Genomic DNA, 20,119 nt, shown 5'->3' with positions numbered 1-20,119 from the left:
TCAGACTGGCAAGAAGAGAATACAGCATTTGACGACGGTTGTTTTAAGACCCATGCAGTAAAAATGCATCTGAAAACCAGGGCACAAAGACTCCAAATAATATTATTAAATTTCTTGTTGAAGAAGGTCCTGTGGGACAGCTAGCTCTGCTCTTAAACTAAAAACTTGCAGAACTCGACTTGTTGCACAAACAACACATCTTCATTTCTTTTTTTCTCTCTCTTTTTTTTTTTTTGCATTTTCCACTTTCCTATTTTTCCTAAGGAGACAAACAAATCTCTGAAGGACTATTAAGTTGCAAATATACCGGAGCCAAAAATAGAAGATGGAGCCTTATAAACATTTTGCATATTTTGGTGTAATTTGTTGAAAATAGTACAAAATATGCTCACAGTTGGCATCTAGAATGCAAATATTAGGAATCCAGTCCCCTGATACATTATGGTTTTTCAGCAGTATAGTGCGGGCTCGTCCAATAGCTATTGTGTGACTTGGTAGTTTGTTGGAGTGTGAATAATCTCGGTGACTTGTTTGTACAGTATATTAGGGAGATACACGTCGCCAAGTGCTATTAGCTCCTCCGGAGGTTGCGAGGGACAAAAGCCGAGAGTGGGACTCGGGGGAAAACAGAGGCGTGTATTCTTAACGTTGCTGATGGTATTTGCTTTCCTGCACTGTTTTTTAGAGTTAAAAAAAAAAAAAAAGCAAAAAACAGAGTGGGGATCAAAGCGTGCAGGGGGCTTGCGGTTGCTCGAACCTCTCTTTTCACGTTCCAGAACACGGGGTTAAGTGGAGAGGCTGTAAGTGAGAAAACCTGCAGCTCGTGTGAGCTGGTGCAGGTCTCTCCCACCCTGAGCTTAAGTGATGCTGACTGGTTTTACGGCTGACGGTAAATCCATCTTCCCTCTCCTCTGACAGGTGAGGAGCCATCCTCCCGTGCATGGGGGCTCCCACCGTACATCTGGCACCCACCTCACAGGTGAACCTTCCCGCTCCTAAATGATGACTGGTAAGAAAAACAAGATGTCTTTCTCGGTTATAAATTTAACTCTTCTATGATTAGTCGGGCAATTAGGACACCCCTGGGGTTGAGTCTATGGCGGAGGCACAGGCTGGAAGTCTGATTAGCTCAAGTCTCTTGATGCTTGTTCCTGGTAGTAAATGCTTGGCACATATAGTATTGATTTCCATTTAGATATCTTAATGTTTCCAGACGGTCCCCGCAGATGTGGGCTGAACTCAGATCTGCGGGAGCGGCGGTCTGCAATCTGCAAACATTTTTCTTGCCACTTTGTTTCATTTTTCCTAAACTTAACTGATTTGGAATCGGGAGATATAAATGAAAAATGCCGAGCTGGTCTATCAATCACAGCATGCACAAACATCGCCACTGCCCTTTCCTAACATCCTATTACCACCGGGTAGTTGGCTAGTCAAACAGGAATAAAAATTACACTGCAAACATCATAAGTTAGGCTTGATTTGTTGAGCAAGTAGCCTGACAATTCGGTAAGAGTTATATACCTCAGCTTCGCTGAAAATCAGGCTTGTTATGGCTCTGGTACGTCTATAAAGATTGTTCATTTCATATAAAACAGCTACCTGCACTGAACGCCCTGGAAGGAAGAATGATGCTGGTTATAAATATAGAGGAAAATCTATTTGTCTGCCCCTTCATGCTGTTAGCAAGTCACATGGAGGGGCCCTTCGGTGTTTCTTGGCAGCAGGGGGAGATCTCTGCGGCCACCTTCCCCTGGCCGGGCTGGCCTGGATTGAAGCGCATCATCCCTCTTTGTCATCTGAGATAAAGCAGTGTAGTGTGACCAGTGCCACCGCCTTGCTCTCTGCCCACCAGGGGGACGCTAATGATATTGAAAAACTAGACGGCGTCGCGTTTAAACCAAATGCGAGGGGAAGGCTGTCTGTTGGCCGGCTGGGCTGGATAACAGTTAACGTCAGAAAAGATAAATAGAAATTATTAGAATGGGTTTGGAAGGGATTTTTTATAGGGCAGGGTTGTATTCATTTAAAGATACATTATTGGACTGTTATATCTGATTTCAAGCTGCTGGGTAATTAAAATGATTAACATCCCTTACTCATAGAGTTCAATTCATTAAAGTTTTAAGGACCCTTTGTGCTCAGAAACGGAAGGATGGAACATCCACGATGACTCTCGCCAGGGATCAGTCATTTTGGCCTTGTGTTTATCGTCCCTGGTCTTTCAAGCCACTGCGTGCATTTCTAAATGGTGGGAGCACTTTGGGTAGAAAGCATCGACCATAAACATTCAACCTGTAGAAGCCCTGGTTCAGAGAGAAGAAGGGAGAGGGAACAGGAAATCCTGCTGAGAATTCTCACCCAGGTTCTTCTCATAGGCACTGGTTCTTTCCAGCTGCTGATGCTTGGGGATATGTTCCTTTTAGGGGCTCAGAGGTTGTGACCCAAACACTTGGCCAGCCCTCAGATACAATGAGTCAGCGGAGGGTCTGAGCAGGGCGCTTGAATCTTGCAAACCTGCCGAAACACGCAGTGGACACGTTTCTCCTTATTATCCCAATTTAAATGTGCCCCAACTATTGTTTCCTATGTGGTATCTCTTATCTTTACAAGTAGCCAGCGGTGTCTTGGTGACTAAATGGGACATTTGTAAGAGCCCAGCCCACTCATGTCATGGCAGAATTCAAATACTTTTGTTTTTGGGGTACACTCATTTTTGCCACCTTGTTCCCTAGTGTTTGGAGAGAGAGAGAGAATGACATTATCCTATTTACTAGCCATTAGTAAACTTTGACCATTAGTAATAGTGATTTGAAAGACTGCTTAAAACATAAATTTATTTTTAAGGCAAAGATATGGCTTAGGATTTATCACCTTTTGGCAGATTCTGGGGGAAGTCAACACCAGCTCTGAGGCCAGCTGTGTGACCTTGAGCAAGACAGTTAACCTTTCTGATCCTCAGTGTTCTCATCTGTAAGAAAAAGATAAATATGTCTTTTTTAAAAGATTGTAAGGATTGCAGAGTGTTATAAGTATAAATGCCGAGTATAATGCTTGTCCAGAAAGGTGTTTAATGCATGATAGCTAGTACTCTTAGCATCTGTTGTGGTGTGAATAATAGTGTTACTGTTCTATCCATAGCTGAACATTGGAAATGCTTAGAATCAAAAGGAAATACGCAAAGTGGGGCCAGACATTCCTAGCCAGGGGTCTCAGGAGTGTGGCCCACATAGTGAGCTGTCCTTTTCTTAGCTGGTTAAGAATTCCCCAGCCATCTCCTTGCCTATATCATTAGTTGACACAGAAACTTCAAGGTACAGTCTGTACTTCATTCTGTTATTGTTAAAAAGTGCCTGTGAGAGCAAGACAGACACAGACACAGAAAGATGGAGATCATAGATGCTGCTGTACAAGTGGGTTCACCCTGTAGGGAAACTATAGGAAGAGAAGAATGTCAGGAGTCTGAAGAGAGTACCCCCTTGTGTTGGGACCCCAGCCCCAGGCTCCATTCCTTTGCAATTATTCTGCTGTCTGTGGAGTGGGAGTCCTGGAGGCTACCACCAGCCCACTCGTGACTAATGCAAACTGTCACTGCCCTTTTTCCTGCATAGGGACCCTCAGAAGTCCCTCCCTATGAAGAGGTCTTCGTCATATGGACACTTCCACTTTTCTTAGCCTGGGACAGTCAAGGCTAATGCTTGTTTTCCTGATTAAACAATGCCCCTTTCAATCTTCAAAGGGTCCAGTGAGTGTGACAAGTTATGCAACCACTCCAGTCACAGGGGGTTTAGGACGGCAGGCATTTTAGGTGTTGCCCCAGGAAACATGGAAGACCTCTTAAAATTACAGACCTGGAGTAGTAAGATTAAGGGGTCAATTCCAAGGTTATCTGTGCGAAGCCAAGGTCATGATCAAAGGGCAGAGACACTATTGCATTCATTTCCCAGGTGTGAAATCCATGCTCCTAAGGAAAAAAAGGAATGCTAGAGAAAATGTCATTTTGAGTGTTTGTGACAAGTGTTTACTTCTGGGCCAAAGCTCATTTTCACTCTTGAGACCAACTTATTGGTAAAGTTTTTTGTTTTTTTTTTTAAAGTCAAGACTCACATTCATTTGATGACTTGTTGTTACTCAAATGGTTTTGCTCTGGAATTCATCACAATGGCTTTGGTGAGTTCAGATCAAAGTCTACAGTTATTATACCAGAATAACTTTTCATTTTGACTTGGCAGTAGTCTAAAAGAATATCAGAAATTAAGAAGAATGGCACATAAGTAAACAATGATTTTCTTTCGCCGTTTGTTGAGAGGGGCTTTTTGGTTTTGGGAAAGAGTGTGGCTGTCCCATAGTGATGTCATTCTAATCACAATCACAAAGTCTCACATGTTGTGTTTTCAAACTCAGGTTTCCAACTCAGGACACAGCTGAGCCAAGCCTGCATGGGTGGGCTGGTCATGGGTAGATTTATCGCCAGCAGTGTGGAGAATATTTTCCCATGATGTGTTCTCTCTACCTCTCTTTAGACACTTTTCTTTCCGTGTTATCTTAGAGTTAGTAGTGATGAGTAGGGTCCTTCCACATATTGTGGTATCTGGTTCCTGGTTTCCTGACCATCAGTGGGTATAAACTGGTGCCCTTGAGAGAGACAATCAGAAAGCAAACAATTTGATAAATGATATTTAAAGACTTCAGATTAAAAGAGTGCGTATATGTATACTTATAACTGGATCACTTTGCTGCATACCTGATACTAACACAAGACTGTAACTCAGCAATACTTCAATATAAAATAAAAAGTATTAAAGATCTCAGATCAAGCTGGAAATCTGTCTTTTTTGTGACAATAAAAAAGAAAGGAAGAGGAATATAAAGCAGTACTGAGTGTGCATTCCTGCAGAGAGTGGAGCCTCCCTCTTTAAGGGGCACTGCTCTCTCATTCGGAGAAGGAAATGGCAACCCACTCCAGTGTTCTTGCCTGGAGAATCCCAGGGATGGGGGAGCCTGGTGGGCTGCCGTCTCTGGGGTCGCACAGAGTCAGACACGACTGATGAGACTTAGCAGCAGCAGCAGCAGCAGCTCTCTCATTCTTTAAACAGGAACTGCTGCTTTTTCTTACCTTCTCTTCCTGGCCCCTCCAGGCACATAGGTTTGAAACCCTAGCTGTTCAGAATAGGTGCTTAGCGGATGCTTACCAAATGAATGAAAGCAGGAATCAACAAATGAACAAGAGAACAACCCAAGTCAGTTGCTGGGCACTGGTGTTCCCCATTGTGAGGTAAGGATGATGAAGTCTGGATTGGCTAGCCTGCTTACAAGGCAGAGCAGATGGCCCTAGCCTCAGAACCAGCACATGTTTTGAAAAGCAACTGTGGCCCACTGGAATCCCTCCATCAAGCTATTGGTGACTGAGTGGGGATTGAAGATGACCTAGGCCAACCTTTGCCGTTTCTATGAAAACAAACTCAGTGGGTGGGTGGTGTCACTATTTCTCTCTCACTCACACAAGTTCACTGAGTCCGAACTGCACACTAGCTGCCATTAGACAGTTCATATTGGAAACTGGGAAAGGCAATCTGTGGTAATACAACCTTTTGAGAAAATTTCTCTGAAATATAGAGCAAAGAGCATCAGACCCAGGGGAAGACCTGTCCACAGATGGCTGCAGGCAAGTGTGCGACTTATCTGGAAGCGGTTGATAGGGTCTGGCTTTCCTGGTGCCTCAGCTGGTAAAGAATCCACCTGCAATGCGGGACATCTGGGTTTGATCCCTGGGTTGGGAATATCCCCTGGAGAAGGTAACGGCTAGGCTACCCACCCCAGTATTCTGGCCTGGAGAATTCCACGGACTGTATAGTCCATAGGGTTGCAAAGAGTTGGACACGACTGAGTGACTTTCACGTTCACTTTTTACCGGGGGAGGGGATGCTAAGGGGCTGAAAGGTGGGAAAATCAGGGTCCATTCGGGTTCCTAGCAGCCCAGACAGCCCGCACACGGAGATTGGAACTGGATTCCAGTCTGACTGCTAATTATCCATGTGCTGGGGCAAGTTGTTTCTACTTGGTGTCTCAGTTTTATCATCTGAGAAATGGAGTAAATCGTGATCCCAGCCTAAGAGTTCTGAGTGAAGATCCACTGAGGCAGTCCTTGTAAGGTGTGTAAAACAGACCCTCACCAAGGGGAAGAGCTCAGTGCGTGCTGGGTGGAGTTGATAAAGCCTGGTGCCTCTGGTAGTGTGCTAAGACTGAAAATCTCATCCTAGAGTTTATTCCCAAGTCTAAGAGTAATAAAAGTTTCCTATGCAAGGAATAAAGAGCTGAAAATTATTGAGAGGACCATAAAGAGACAAGTTTAGGAGTTAAATTCAGGAGAGTCAAATAACATATGCTAGCAATTCCAGCAGGAAATGGCATAGACACACACACACACACACCCCCCCTCAGAAAGGAAGGAAGCAAGAAAGAGAGAAAGAAAAGGAAAAGTCTTTGAGCTCAAAAAAAAAAAAAAAAACCCCAAAAAACTTTACCTTTTAGATGAAAGCATTCACTGAATATGGTCATCATTTACTGAATAGAGAGAGAACCTCGTGACATTTTTTAACTTCAAGATTAGACAAAATAAGTTAGGAAACAGAAGAAATGCAGGTGGGGAAACAAATCGCTATCTGAATTTTCTTCTGTAACCCTAAAGGAACTCAGCAGATTTACTTACAGAAATTTGGAGGAAGGCAATGCCTCGATAACGATACCTAAAGAAATGAGCAGACACATCCATAAGATATGGCATTTGTCCCAGTCCATACAACCACCTACCCTTATGAAAAGCAGCCTCTTCTACATGGCTGCTGTCGTTCAGTGGCTGAGTCATGTCTGACTCTGTGACCCCATGGATTGCAACACGCCAGGCGCCTCTGTCCTCTACTGTCTCCTGGAGTTTGCTCAAACTCATGTCCATTGAGTCAGTGATACTATCTTACCATCGCATTCCAGTTTAGAAATAATTTAAGGGAATAACCGTTTGGATTGCATCTAATTTGGGCAATCCATCTATAAAGGACACTTAGGGAACTTGAGTACAGTTTGGGCACTAGATGACATTATAATGCAATGCTGTGAAAATGTGGACACTCCTTCATGGAATAAAAGCATGTTACAAAACAATGTGGAAAGCACGATTTTATTGATACTTTGATAAACAAACCCATACATGTATCTGTATAGCAAACAATCTGGGAAGACATAGAGTGAAAAAAGTGATGATTTCACTTTATTTTACTTATCTATATTTTCTAATTTTCTACACTGTACATATACTGCCTTTGTAATAATGAAAGGTATTTTGAATTGAAAACACAATTCTACACTCTCTCAACATATCATTCCTGAGGCAATCTTGTGGATTTTGAAATGTCAAAGTACTTAGAAAGTATACCACCCATGTACACTTCATTTAAAAAATACTCAAACTGACTGATTTGTGGCTGTTGATGTCCTTGCATCCCTGGGAGTAAATTCTACTTGATCATGGTGCATGGTTCTTTCAATGTGTTGCTGAATTTGGCTTGCCAATGATTTGTTGAGGATTGTTTTGCATCCATGTTTATCAGGGATATTGGATATTTTCTTTTATTTCTAGAGTCCTCACCTGTTTTTTTTTTTTTTTAATCAAGATAATGGGGCTTCACCAGTGGCTCAGAGGTAAAGAATCTGCCTGCAATGCAGGAGGCTTGTAGGAGACATGGATTTGATCCCTGGGTTGGGAAGATCCCCTGGAGAAGGAAGTGGCAACCTGCTCCAATATTCTCGTCTGGAAATCCCCATGGACAGAGGAGCCTGGCGGGCTACAGTCCACGGGGTTCAAAGAGTTGAACACAACTGAGTGATTAAACAACGACAATGCTAGCTAATAAACTGAGTTTGGAAGAGTTCCCGCTCCTATTTTTTTGGAAGAATTTAAGAACTCATTAGTGAAGCCATTTGGTCCTAGACTTTTGTTTATTATGAGGTTTTTACCATTTTTTGATTATTAATTCAATCTCCTTTCTAGTAATCATTTTGGCCCCATTTTCTATTTCACTATGATTCCGTCTTGGTTGGGTCTATGTGTCTAGGAATTTACCCATATCCTCTAGGTTGTTCAGTCTGTTGGTATGCAGTTACTCATAGTAGCTGCTTATGATCCTTTGTATGTCTGCGGTATCAGTTGTAACGTTTCCTCTTTCGTTTCTGATTTTACTTACTGAGTCCTCTCTTTTTCTTCTTGTTAAGTCTAACTAGAGACTTGTCACTTTTGTTTCTTTTTAAAGAAGCAACACTTCATTTCAGTGATCGTTTCTATTATCTTTTTAGTCTCTATTTCATTTATTTCGAATTAAGTCTATGTAATTGTGGTAAATTATAGCTGTAACTATAAAACAATATGCGAATAATTCTTAAAATATAATGATTTAACAATTGCTAAAAACTACAACAATAGTTTGGGCTTAAATATTGCTAATTGTATTAACAAAATGAGAAAGAGTTCAGGGAAATTATATTAATAATCTCATTTAACAAAGAAAAGCACTGACAATTATAAAAATAGAAGTGGGTAAGTTGTCTTTGTAGTTGTTTGTTTAACTTCATTGAAGAAAACAGACATGCAAAAAAATGCTGTATGCTCAGCTTAGTGAACTTTCACAAGCTGAAAATTTGGTGTAACAACCACCAAGATCAATTTGAAGACCATGACTAGACCCCAGAGGCTACCTCCTGCCCTCTTCCTGTGACTGTCACACCCCAAAGATGATCCCTGTCTGCACTTTTACTTACATAAACTGAGTCATAAGTATACACTCTTTCTTCTTACTTCTCTCAAAATTATGTTTCTGAGATTTTTTTTTCAGAAAGCGTGGCTGTAGATCATCCGTTTTCTTTACTATATAGCATTCCAGTATGTGATTGCATCACAACGATTAATTTTACCATTGATGGCATTCAAGAAGTTTACAATTTTTGATTAACATGAATGGTACTTCTATGGATATTACAACACATGGTTTTTGCTAAAAAATATTTAAGCATTTTGGATGAGTTTGGACTTAGGAGTGGAAATCTGTGTCAAAGAAATACGTGTTTAGTTGAGTAGATACTGACAGTTTTCCAAATAGTTTGTACACTACCAAGAGAAGTACATGAAAGTTCCAGTTGTTTAATATCTATTGGTATTTTCTTTTTCATTTTAGTCATTATTAATGGTTAGTATATTGAACTGTAGTTTTAGTTTATATTTCCTTGATAACTAGCTTTACACATTTTCATGTGTTTATTGGTCATTTTGAGATTCTCTTTTGTGAAGTATCTGTTCATATCTTTGACCTATTTTGCTATTTAAAAATCTTTTTCTTTTCATCCACCCCATTAGAACTGATTCAAATGTATTCTTTTTAATAGCTGAGTAATACTCCATTGTGTGTATATACCACAGCTTTCTTATCCATTCATCTGCTGATGGAGCCTATTATACAGAGTGAAGTAAGCCCGAAAGAAAAACACCAATAGAGTATACTAACACATATATATGGAATTTAGAAAGATGGTAACCATAACCCTGTATGTGAGACAGCAAAAGAGACACTGATGTATAGAACAGTCTTTTGGACTCTGTGGGAGAGGGTGAGGGTGGGACGATTTGGGAGAATGGCATTGAAACATGTATAATATCATATATGAAACGAATTGCCAGTCCAGGTTCAATGCATGATACAGGATGCTTGGGGCTGGTGCACTGGGATGACCCAGAGGGATGGTCTGGGAAGGGAGGTGGGAGGGGGGTTCAGGATGGGGGACACGTGTATACCCGTGGTGGATTCATGTTGATGTATGGCAAAACCAATACAATATTGTAAAGTAATTAGCCTCCAATTAAAATAAATACATTTATAATTTAAAAAATAAAATAAAAATCTTTTTCTTATTAACTTGTAGGAATTCTATACACATATTTTAGTAAGAGAATTTTTCTGGAGATTGCGTGTATGTGTGTGTATATTTTTCTTCTACAATTCTGTTGGCCTTTTACTCTCTTTATGGTGTCCTATTTAAGAATCTTTGTATACTTCACCCATCTACAAGATGTTTTCCTCTTAAAAGTTTTATTGTTTAACATTTTACGTTTAGGGCTGAAGTGCATTGGGAATTGATATTTGTGTGTGATGTGAGATAGCCGTCAAGAAAAACTTCTTCTCATGGATATTCAATCCACTGTTCTCAGTCACTTAGTTGTGTCTGACTCTTTGTAACCCCATGGGCTGCAGACAGCTAGGCTCCTCTGTCCATGGGATTTTTCAGGCAAGACTACTGGAGTGGGTTTGCCATATCCTACTCCAGGGTATGTGTGCTGGACTATAAAGAAAGGTGAGCACCAAAGAATTGATGCGTTTGAACTGTGGTATTGGAGAAGACACTTGAGAGTCTCTACTATAAGGAGATCTAACCAGTCAATCCTAAAGGAAATTAGTCTTGAGTATTCATTAGAAGGGCTGATGCTGAAGCTGAAACTCCAATACTTTGGCCACCTGATATGAAGAACTGACTCATTGGAAAAGATCCTGATGCTGGGAAAGATTGAAGGTGGTAGGAGAAGGGGATGACAGAGGATGAGATGGTTGGGTGGCATCACCAACTCGATGGACATGAGTTTTAGTAAGCTCTGGGAGTTGGTGATGGACAGGGAAGCCTGGCGTGCTGCAGTCCATGGAGTTACAAAGAATTAGACATGACTGAGCAACTGAACTGAACTGAACTCCAGGGGATCTTTCCAACTCAGAGATTGAACCCAAGTCTCTTGCATCTTCTTCATTGGCAGGTGGATTCTTTACCACTAGCATCACCTAGGAAGTCCATTCAGTCCACCCAACATCATTTATTGAAAACACTACACTACAGAGTCAGCTTTTCACAAATTAAATGACTAAACATTGTGTGGTTTCTAGACTCTTTATCCTATCCCACTGAGTTTTTTGAGTTTTCTTTGCATCAATATCACACAGTCTTATTGATTATAGCTTTATAGTAAGTCTTCATAGCTGGTAGTCTAAACTTTTCAGCTTTATTTTTCTTTCCAATTGCTTTGAGTATTTGAATGTTCATAAGAATTTAAGAATTGGGTTGTAAAATTATACACACACAAAACCAGGATACTTGGATTTTGGTTAGTATTACAGCAAATACTTTGGCCACCTCATGCAAAGAGTTGACTCATTGGAAAAGACTCTGATGCTGGGAGGAATTGGGGGCAGGAGGAGAAGGGGACGACAGAGGATGAGATGGCTGGATGGCATCACTGACTTGATGGACGTGAGTCTGAGTGAACTCTGGGAGTTGGTGATGGACAGGGAGGCCTGGTGTGCTGCGATTCATGGGGTCACAAAGAGTTGGACACGACTGAACAACTGAACTGAACTGAATTGATAGCAAATTTATATAACAATTTGGGAAGATTTGTGATTTTACAATTTAAGTCTTCCATTTATTTAGACTTTCTTTAGTTTCTCTCAGTAACATTTTGTAGTTTTCAATGGTGAGGTCTTGTACATTTTCTGTTAGATTTATTTCTAGATATCTGTTGCTCTTTGATGCTAATGTAAATGTTAATGATTTTTAAATTTTTGTTTTCTATATGTTCTAATTTTTGTCTGTTTTCTGGTCTCCAGCACTTTTGCTAAATTCTCTAGTTTGTTGTCATCCCATTTGTTTATTTTTGCTTTTGTTGCTTTTGCTTTTGGTGTCACATTAAAAAAGTGTTGCCAAACCAGTTTCAAGGAGATTTTCCTTGATGTTTTATTCTATTAATTTTCCAATTTTAGGTATTATGTTTAAGTCTTTAATTCATTTATTTAAGTGGTATAAGATAGGGGTTGAGTTTCACTCTTTTGCATGTAGTTATCCAGTTTTCTCAATACCATTTATTGAAGAGACTATCTTTTCCTATTGCATCTTGTTGGCTCCTTTATCAAATATTAGTTGAGTTTATAAGCCTGAGTTTATTTCTAGTCTCTTGAGTCTATTCCATTGGTCTATGTGTCTTTTTTTGCCAGTACCATACTGTTTTGGTTACTATAGCTTTGTAATAAAGTTTGAAATCAGAAATTGTGATGCCTCTAGCTTTGTTCTTTATTAGGATTGCTTTGTTATCTGGGATCTTTTGTGGTTCCATAAAAATATTGCAATTTAAAAAATATTTCCTTGAAAAATGCCATTTGAACTTTAATAGATATTGCATTGAATCTATAGACGGCTTTCAGTAGTATAGGTACTAAAATTAACAATATTAACAATATTAACTCTTACAATTGAAGAAAACAGGGTATCTTTTCATTTATTTGCATCTTCCATTTATTTCATGAATGTCTTGTAATTTTCAGTGTACAGATCTTTCACCTCCTTGGTTAAATTTGTTCCTAAATATTTTAAGTTTTTGATGCTATTGTAATTGGTATTTTTCTTTCTTTATTTTTCAGATAGTGCATAGGAAATGCAACTCATTTTTTAGGTTGATTTTATATTCTACAACTTTATTGAATTTATTGATTAGTTATTAATAGAACAGCTTTTTGGGAGTCTAGAATTTTCTATATATAAGATTATATCACCTGAAAATAGAAACAATTTTAGTTTTTCTTTATGATTTGAATGTCTTTGGTTTATTTTTGTCTTGCCTAATTGCTATGATTAGGACCTCCAGTACTATGCTGAATGGGTGTGGTGAGAGTGAACACATTTGTTTTATTCCTGATCTTAAAGGAGAAACTTAGAGGAGAACTCCTTCATGGATCAAAAAATAAATTGAAATGAAAGCTTTTCTATCTTTGGAGAAACACTCAAGTAAATTTTTAGAGAATATATAAGAATAAAGGAATTAGCGAGGATGTGTTAAGATTATATAAACCGGTGCACTGTCTTTGAGAGCCCTGTTTCATGCATCGAACTTGGACCAGTGATCTGTTTCACATATGGTAGTATACATGTTTCAATGCTATTCTCTCAAATCATCCCACCCTCATCTTTCCCCACATAGTCCTAAAGAGGGATGGGATGGGAGGGAGATGGGAGGAGTGTTTGGGGTGGGGGACACATGTACACCTGTGGCTGATTCATGTCAATGTATGGCAAAAACCACTACAATATTGTAAAGTAATTAGCCTCCAATTAAAATAAATAAATTAATTTTAAAAATAATATATAAACCAAAAGAAAGCTGCAACTGACAATACTGTAGTTCAGTTGCTAAGTTGTGTCCAACTCTTTGCAACCCCATGGACTGCAGTATGCCAAGCTCCCCTGTCCTTCACTAACTCCTGAAGTTTGTTCAAACTCATACCCATTGAGTCAGTGATGCCATCCAACCATCCTCTGTCACCCGCTTCTCCTCCTGCCTTCAATCTTTCCCAGCATTAGGGTCTTTTCCAAAGTATTGGAGCTCTTTGCATCAGGTGATCAAAGTATTGGAGCTTCAGCTTAAGCATCAGTCTTTCCAATGAATATTCAAAATTTATTTCCTTTAGCATTGACTGGTTTGATCTCTTAGCTGTCAAGAGTCTTCTCCAACAACACAATTCAAAAGCATGAGTTCTTTGGCCTCAGTCTTCTTTATGGTTCAGCTCTCACATCCATACATGACTACTGGAAAAACCATAGCTTTGACTATATGGACCTTTTCTGGCAAAGTGATGTCTCTGCTTTTTAATACACTGTCTAGGTTTGTCATAGCTTTTCTTCTAAGGAACAGGTATCTATTAATTTCATGACTGCAGTCACCATCCACAGTGATTTTGGAACCACAGAAAATAAAGCCTGTCACTGTTTTTGCTTTTTCCCCATCTATTTGCCATGAAGTGATGGGACTGGATGCCATGATCTTTGTTTTTTGAATGTTGAGTTTTAAACCAGCTTTTACATTCTCCTCTTTCACTTTCATCAAGAGGCTTTTTAGTTCCTCTTCACTTTCTGCCATTAGAGTGCTATCATCCGCATATCTGAGGTTGTTGATATTTCTGCCAGCAATCTTGATTGCAGCTTGTAATTCATTCTGCCTGGCATTTCACATGATGTGCTCTGTATATATGTTAAATAAGCAGGGTGACCATATATAGCCTTGACATACTCCTCTTCCAGTTTTGAACCATTCTGTTGTTCCACGTCTGGTTCTAGCTGTTGCTTTTTGTCTTGCATACAGGTTTCTTAGGAGACAGGTAAGGTGGTCTGGTATTCCCATTTCTTTAAGAATTTTCCACAGTTTGTTGTGATCCACACAGTCAAAGGCTTTAGCATAGTCAATGAAGCAGATTTTTTTTTTCTGGAATTTTTTCTGGAGCTTTTTCTATGATCCAGAGGATGTTGGCAATTTGATCTCTGGTTCCTCTACCTTTTCTAAATCCAGCTTATATATCTGGATGTTTTAGGTTCATGTACTGTTGAAGCCTAGCTTGAAGGATTTCGAGAATGACCTTGCTAGTATGTGAAATGAGTACAGTTGTGCAGTACTTTGAAGATTCTTTGGCATTGCCTTTCTTTGGTATTGGAATGAAAACTGACATTTTCCAGTTTTGTGGCCACTGCTGAGTTTTCCAAATTTGCTGGCATATTGAATGCAGCACTTTAATAGCATTATCTTTTAGGATTTAAAGTAGCTCCACTGGAATTTCATCACCTCCACTAGCTTTGTTCGCAGTGATGCTTCCTAATGCCCACTTGACATCACACTCCAGGATGTCTGGCTCTAAGTAAGTGACCACATCATTGTGGTTATCCTGGTCATTAAGACCTTTTTTTTTTTGTACAGTTCTGTGTACTCTTGCCACATCTTATTTATCTCTTTGGCTTTTGTTCCGTCCTTGCTATCTCTGTCCCTTATCATGCCCATCTTTGCATGAAATCTTCCCTCGCTATCTCCAATTTTCTTGAAGGGATCCTATCCTTCTTGTATATGAATAGACAACCAAGGATACCCATGTGTGTGTATGTGTATGTGTGTGTAGTGGGTAAAACAAGAAGGCCAAGATAAAAAGCAGGACAAAAATATACTCTAAAAGCACAATTGAGCAACATTCAAGATGTTACATTCAAAGAACAAGAACATAGCTTAGGGAAAAGGATCACTCAGGAAACAAGAAATATGTTGAAGATTAAAAACATGATTGTAAAATGAAAAAAGCAATAAAAATTCTGGAAAGAGAAGAAAGTATGAAATAAGAGATAGGAGAAATAAAGGATCAATCCTCAAGAGAGCTAATCCCTGTTATTGAAAGTACCAGTAGCAAAGACTAAAAGATGCCGAGAGAGAAAAAAATGGACAGGAAACAAGAGAAGAAACTTCCCCCAAAGGATAGTAGTCTTTATATTGAAACAGTTCTCTGAGTGCTCAAGACAGTCATGAAAAAGACATTGCAACTGGATTTATCACTGAGAAATTCCAAGGCACTGGGAATATTGTATGTAGAGCAGGACTTGGAACACTGTAATCTCTCAGTCAGGGTTTGTTAATATCATTATCATAAAATTTAGAGAAAGAGGAAACCATCACCTCATAGGATAAGCATCACTGGATTCTAGAAGAGAATGCTTTCAGTGTTTTCAGGAGAAAAAAACCAAGTTGACCTGAAATTCCATACTCAGTTGAACCATCACTTGAAAGCAGAAGTTGGTTTAAGGGCTTAAGAAAGTTTGTTAGCTATGCAGCTTTTTAAAAAATTAGAAGGTAAATTTACCTTCAAACATAAATGCATATTACTAAGTGAGAGAAGCCAATCTGAAAAGGCTACAATACTGCATTATTCTAAGTACATGACATTCTAGAAAAGGCAACCTGGGGAGAGTAAGAAGACCAGCGACTGCCAGAGGTTGGGGAGGAAAGGGATAAAGAGGAGGAGCACAGAAGATTCTTAGGGCAATGAACATATTCTGTGCGATCCCATAATAATGGGTACCTGTATTTATGCATTTGTCCTAACCCATTAAATGTACAACAAAGTGAACCATAATGTAAGCTATGGAGTTTGGATGAGTATTAAGTATCAGTGTAGATTTTCCAACTGTAACAAATGTATTGCTTTGGTGGGGGATGTTAAAAATGCATGTGGGGGATAGAAGGCATACTGGAAATCTCTGTGTATTCCCCCCCTTTGGTGTGAACATAAAACTCCTCTAAAACAATAGTCAATTTTTAAAAAAGGTTTAGAATTTAAAACAATAATACTTGTTTTCTGAAACAAAGCAAAACAAAAGGAGTCCCAGAGTGATGTAAGTCACAGTTCAAAACAACGAGTCTTGGACGGTTATGCACAAAATCACAAAGTACTAAATTGCACAAAGAAGTGGGGGAAATGAACAAAAGCACGTTGTAATGGTAGAGCCGAATGAAGGCGCATTCTCAGTCCTTGACCTGCCAAGCAACCCAAAGAGGTGTTTAGTCTGAACTTTGAAATCTACACCAGTGCCTTGACCTCTGAGGAGAGACCATTCTCTTCTCATTGAACACAAATTAGGCCATCAAAATATCAGTAGATTTTTAAAAGTAGATATGTTGCAAGTTACATTCTTTGACCATTTGAAAAATAATATCAGATAGCAATAAAAAAAATACCCTCTCTACCTAACCATTGTTTAGAATTTAAAACAATAATATGTGTCTTCAGAACAAAGCAAAACAAACCCTTGGGGCTAAACACAAAATCAAAACTGCAATTACAAAATATCTCCCTTTCAGTCCTGCACTGAGAAAAGAATTCATATTTTTCACCTTTTGAGAATCAAGCAAAACAAAAAGGAAAATAAATTAATTTAAGGATTCAACTTGAAAAGTTGGTTAAAAAGCAACAGATTCAACCAAAGCAAAATAGAAAGTAACATTAATAGTAAAAAAAAAAAGCTGAAATTTGATGAATTAGGGGCCAGAAAAACAGTTGACTAGAAGTTGAATTAAAATATGGGAAAATAGCTAAATTTCTAGAAAACTCAAATAAGAAAAAAAAGTACTAAAGCACATTAACAAGGAGAGAGGTAAAGACCCGCAAAAACAGAGACTTGAAAGGCTAAGAAGGGACCACTTTGTAAAACTCTGATATAAAAACTTGATGACAACATGGATGAAATTGATAATTTTACAGGGAAATATGAAGATTGACCTTGATAAAAAAAAAGAAAAGCTGAATAGATAAGTAATTGTGGTGTGAATTAAAAACTTTGGTAAAGAAACACCTCAAGGAGTTATAGGCCCAGGCATTTCTCTCTCTTTTCAACCTTTAAGGAACATCTATGGAATAAAGAATATTCTTGTTAACACAGTGAAAATAAATATACATGTTTCAAAAACAAAAATGATCAAAACATTTACAACAAAATGTGCAGTAAGGTAAAGGTGGCTTCTATCACTACTGTTACCTAACATGGAAAAAAATTAAGGGGCCTCTCCTGAATTTTCTCAGTAAAATAGGTAAAGAAGCATATTTTTCCTTAAGGTGATTAGCAAATATGTCTATTTCAAATGGCAGATAGCACCAGGTGAGATACTAAAAAAGCTCTTTAAAATCAGTAGCATGATAAGGATGTGTTCAATTGTTGCTGCTATTTAGTATAATTATGAAGTTGTTAGGTAGTATAATTAGATAGGAAAATGACATGAGCTAAAATTCAAAAAGAGGTGTATTCATCACTATTTGCAGTTGATATGTTTATATTCTTGAAAAACCTGAGAATCAACTCAATAAGAATGAACACGAAACACCCAGTTAAGAAATATTTGTTGAAGGACTTCCCTGGTGGTCCAGTGGTTAAGAATCCACTTCCAATGCAGGGGACTCTAGGTTGATCCCGGGTCGGGGAACTACGATCCCACATGCTGTGGAGAAACTAAAAGCCACGCGAGCACTGAGTTTACAAGACACAATGAGAGAATCCATGCTCCGCAAGGAAAGATCCTGCAGGACGCAGCAAAGATCTCGAGTGCCACAACTGAGATCTGATGCAGCCAAACAAATGAATAAATACATAAATATTAAAAAAGAAATATGTGTGGAGTATACATTTCATGGGTGGCACTAAAATTACAGTGATGACCAGGAGAGAGTCCCTGCCTTCACGGAGTATATATTTGAGTTGGGGAGATGGACAGTAGCATAGAAAACACAACAATTGTATCACCGAATGTCATGTTTTGATAGAGACCACAAAGAAAACCATGGGAAGAACATGAAAGATGGGGATGCCCACATCAGGCAAGGAGGAGAGGGAAGTCTGCTCCGCTAAAGAACTTTCAACATTAAAACAATGCCAGGCAAGACTTTGACGAAACTCCTTTCTTCTCCATCTCTCCCCTCCTTACTTCCTCTTTGAAACTGACAAGTTAATTTAATGTTTAGTTGGAAAAATAAATGTGAAAGGATAAAACAAAAATTTTGAATAAAGACAAATGGGGGTCAGTGGGGAGGGAAGTAAATGTATTATATTGACAGATTTTCTTAATATTATTAAGCAATGAATATCAAAGTGGCATGGTACTATTTCCATAAATACAAAGGGAGACAGTGAAATGGAATATGAGGTCCAAGTTTATAAATGAACCGAGTATATAAAAATCTTGGTGCATTAGCTCCAGCTCATGTAACATATTCTGTCAATCAGCAGACTTAAAAATGTTAACATGTATTAACACATTTTATTTATCCATATATTTCACTGTAAGTACAATTGGTAATTTCATATTTCTCAGGTGCTGTACTTAATGACTACAGTGACCAAATGCTTGAAGAAAACAACATAGACGTCTTTGAATTTAAATACCAGTTCTAGGAAGCATGAACAGATTTTTTAAGAAGTCTGTCCTCAGAAATACATGTAATTCTCATGAACACTACTACATATTATTTTAAGGTTAAAAACTGGTGACATATGCTTAATAATAAATGCTGCAGAAATTTCAAAGTTGATTTTTAAAATTCTAAGTAAAACTATGCAGAGAAATTGTCATGATTCTTACAAAAAGTTTGTATGTTATGCCATGTTAATTCTATGTGCATTAATAAACAAACCAAATTTTTAAGAAACCACTGGAGTTATAGAGTTTCTTTGGCTAACACAATTAAATAAAACTATTCTTAGAACTAAAACTTGGGGGCAGAAGTCCATAAGTTTTTTCTATGGATAAGATGGATCCGATTACCTACATTTTTATAAATATACAGCAAATTTTATTTAAAATAAAGCACAAATAACAAATCAAGAAAAATTCTCAATATGCGATAATGCTTTACTCAAATTACTATGTAAGTATTTTTAATCAATAAGAAAAAGATGACACTAATACAAAAATAGGTGAAAAGCATAAGCAGTTTGCACCGAATCATCTCAGTCCCTTCTTTCTTTTGTTTGCTTTGGTTAATTAAATGTTTAAAAGCAGAGGATTGGGCTTTTTGAAGATACATACCCAGCAGTGGAACTGCTGGGTCATATGGTAGTCCTATTCTTAGTTTTTTTGAGAAAGCTCCATACTGTTTTCCACAGGGACTGCCCCAATTTACATTCCCACCAACAAAGTATGAATGTTCCCTTTCCTCCACATCCTCACCAACATTTGTTATTTGTATTATTTTTGACGATAGCCATCCTGACAGATGTGAGGTAATATCTCACTGTAGTTTTGATTTTCATTTCCATGATGATTTGCGATGTTGAACACCTTTTCACGTGTCTGTTTGCCTTCTGCATTTTCTCTTTAGAATAATGTCTATTCAGGACTTCTGCCCATTTTTCAATCAAGTTGTTTGGCTTTTTTGTGATATTAAGTTGTATGAACTGAGTGCATATTTTGGATATTAACCCCTTATCAGGCATATTTATAATAATTGTCTCCTGTTTAGTTGGTTGCTTGTCCTCCTACTTTGTATTTGATTTCTTTTGCAGTACAAAAGCTTTTCAGTTTAATTAGGTCTAATCTGCTTAGCTTTGCTTTTATTTCCTTTGCCTTAGGAAAGAGATCCAAAAAAGTATTGCTACTGTTTATGTCAAAGAGTGTTCTGCCTGTGTTATAGTTTTAAGTTCCACATTTATGTCTTTAATCCATTATGAGTTTATTTTTGTGTATGGTGTT

General features: G+C 38.4%; 1 long non-coding RNA gene across 2 annotated transcripts; it reads left to right on the top strand.

Moving 5' to 3' along the window:
* Positions 1–875: 875 nt before the first annotated feature.
* On the top strand, positions 876–18,426 carry LOC147353566 (uncharacterized). Of its 2 annotated transcripts, none has more exons than XR_015145724.1 (2): positions 876–1,009; positions 7,668–7,923. It is a non-coding gene; the product is annotated as an uncharacterized LOC147353566 (long non-coding RNA). The 2 variants fall into 2 exon arrangements; XR_015145723.1 differs by lacking the exon at positions 7,668–7,923 and adding an exon at positions 18,195–18,426 and having other exon boundaries at positions 886–1,009.
* The last annotated feature ends 1,693 nt before the right edge of the window (positions 18,427–20,119 follow it).

The sequence above is a fragment of the Bos grunniens genome, chromosome 18 (assembly GCF_055505025.1).
Source record: "Bos grunniens cultivar Pamir isolate PY7600 chromosome 18, Bosgru_T2T1.0, whole genome shotgun sequence".
Classification (NCBI taxonomy): domain Eukaryota; kingdom Metazoa; phylum Chordata; class Mammalia; order Artiodactyla; family Bovidae; genus Bos; species Bos grunniens.
The sequence above is the reverse complement of the archived record's forward strand: the minus strand, read 5'-3'. Positions and strand labels throughout refer to the sequence as shown.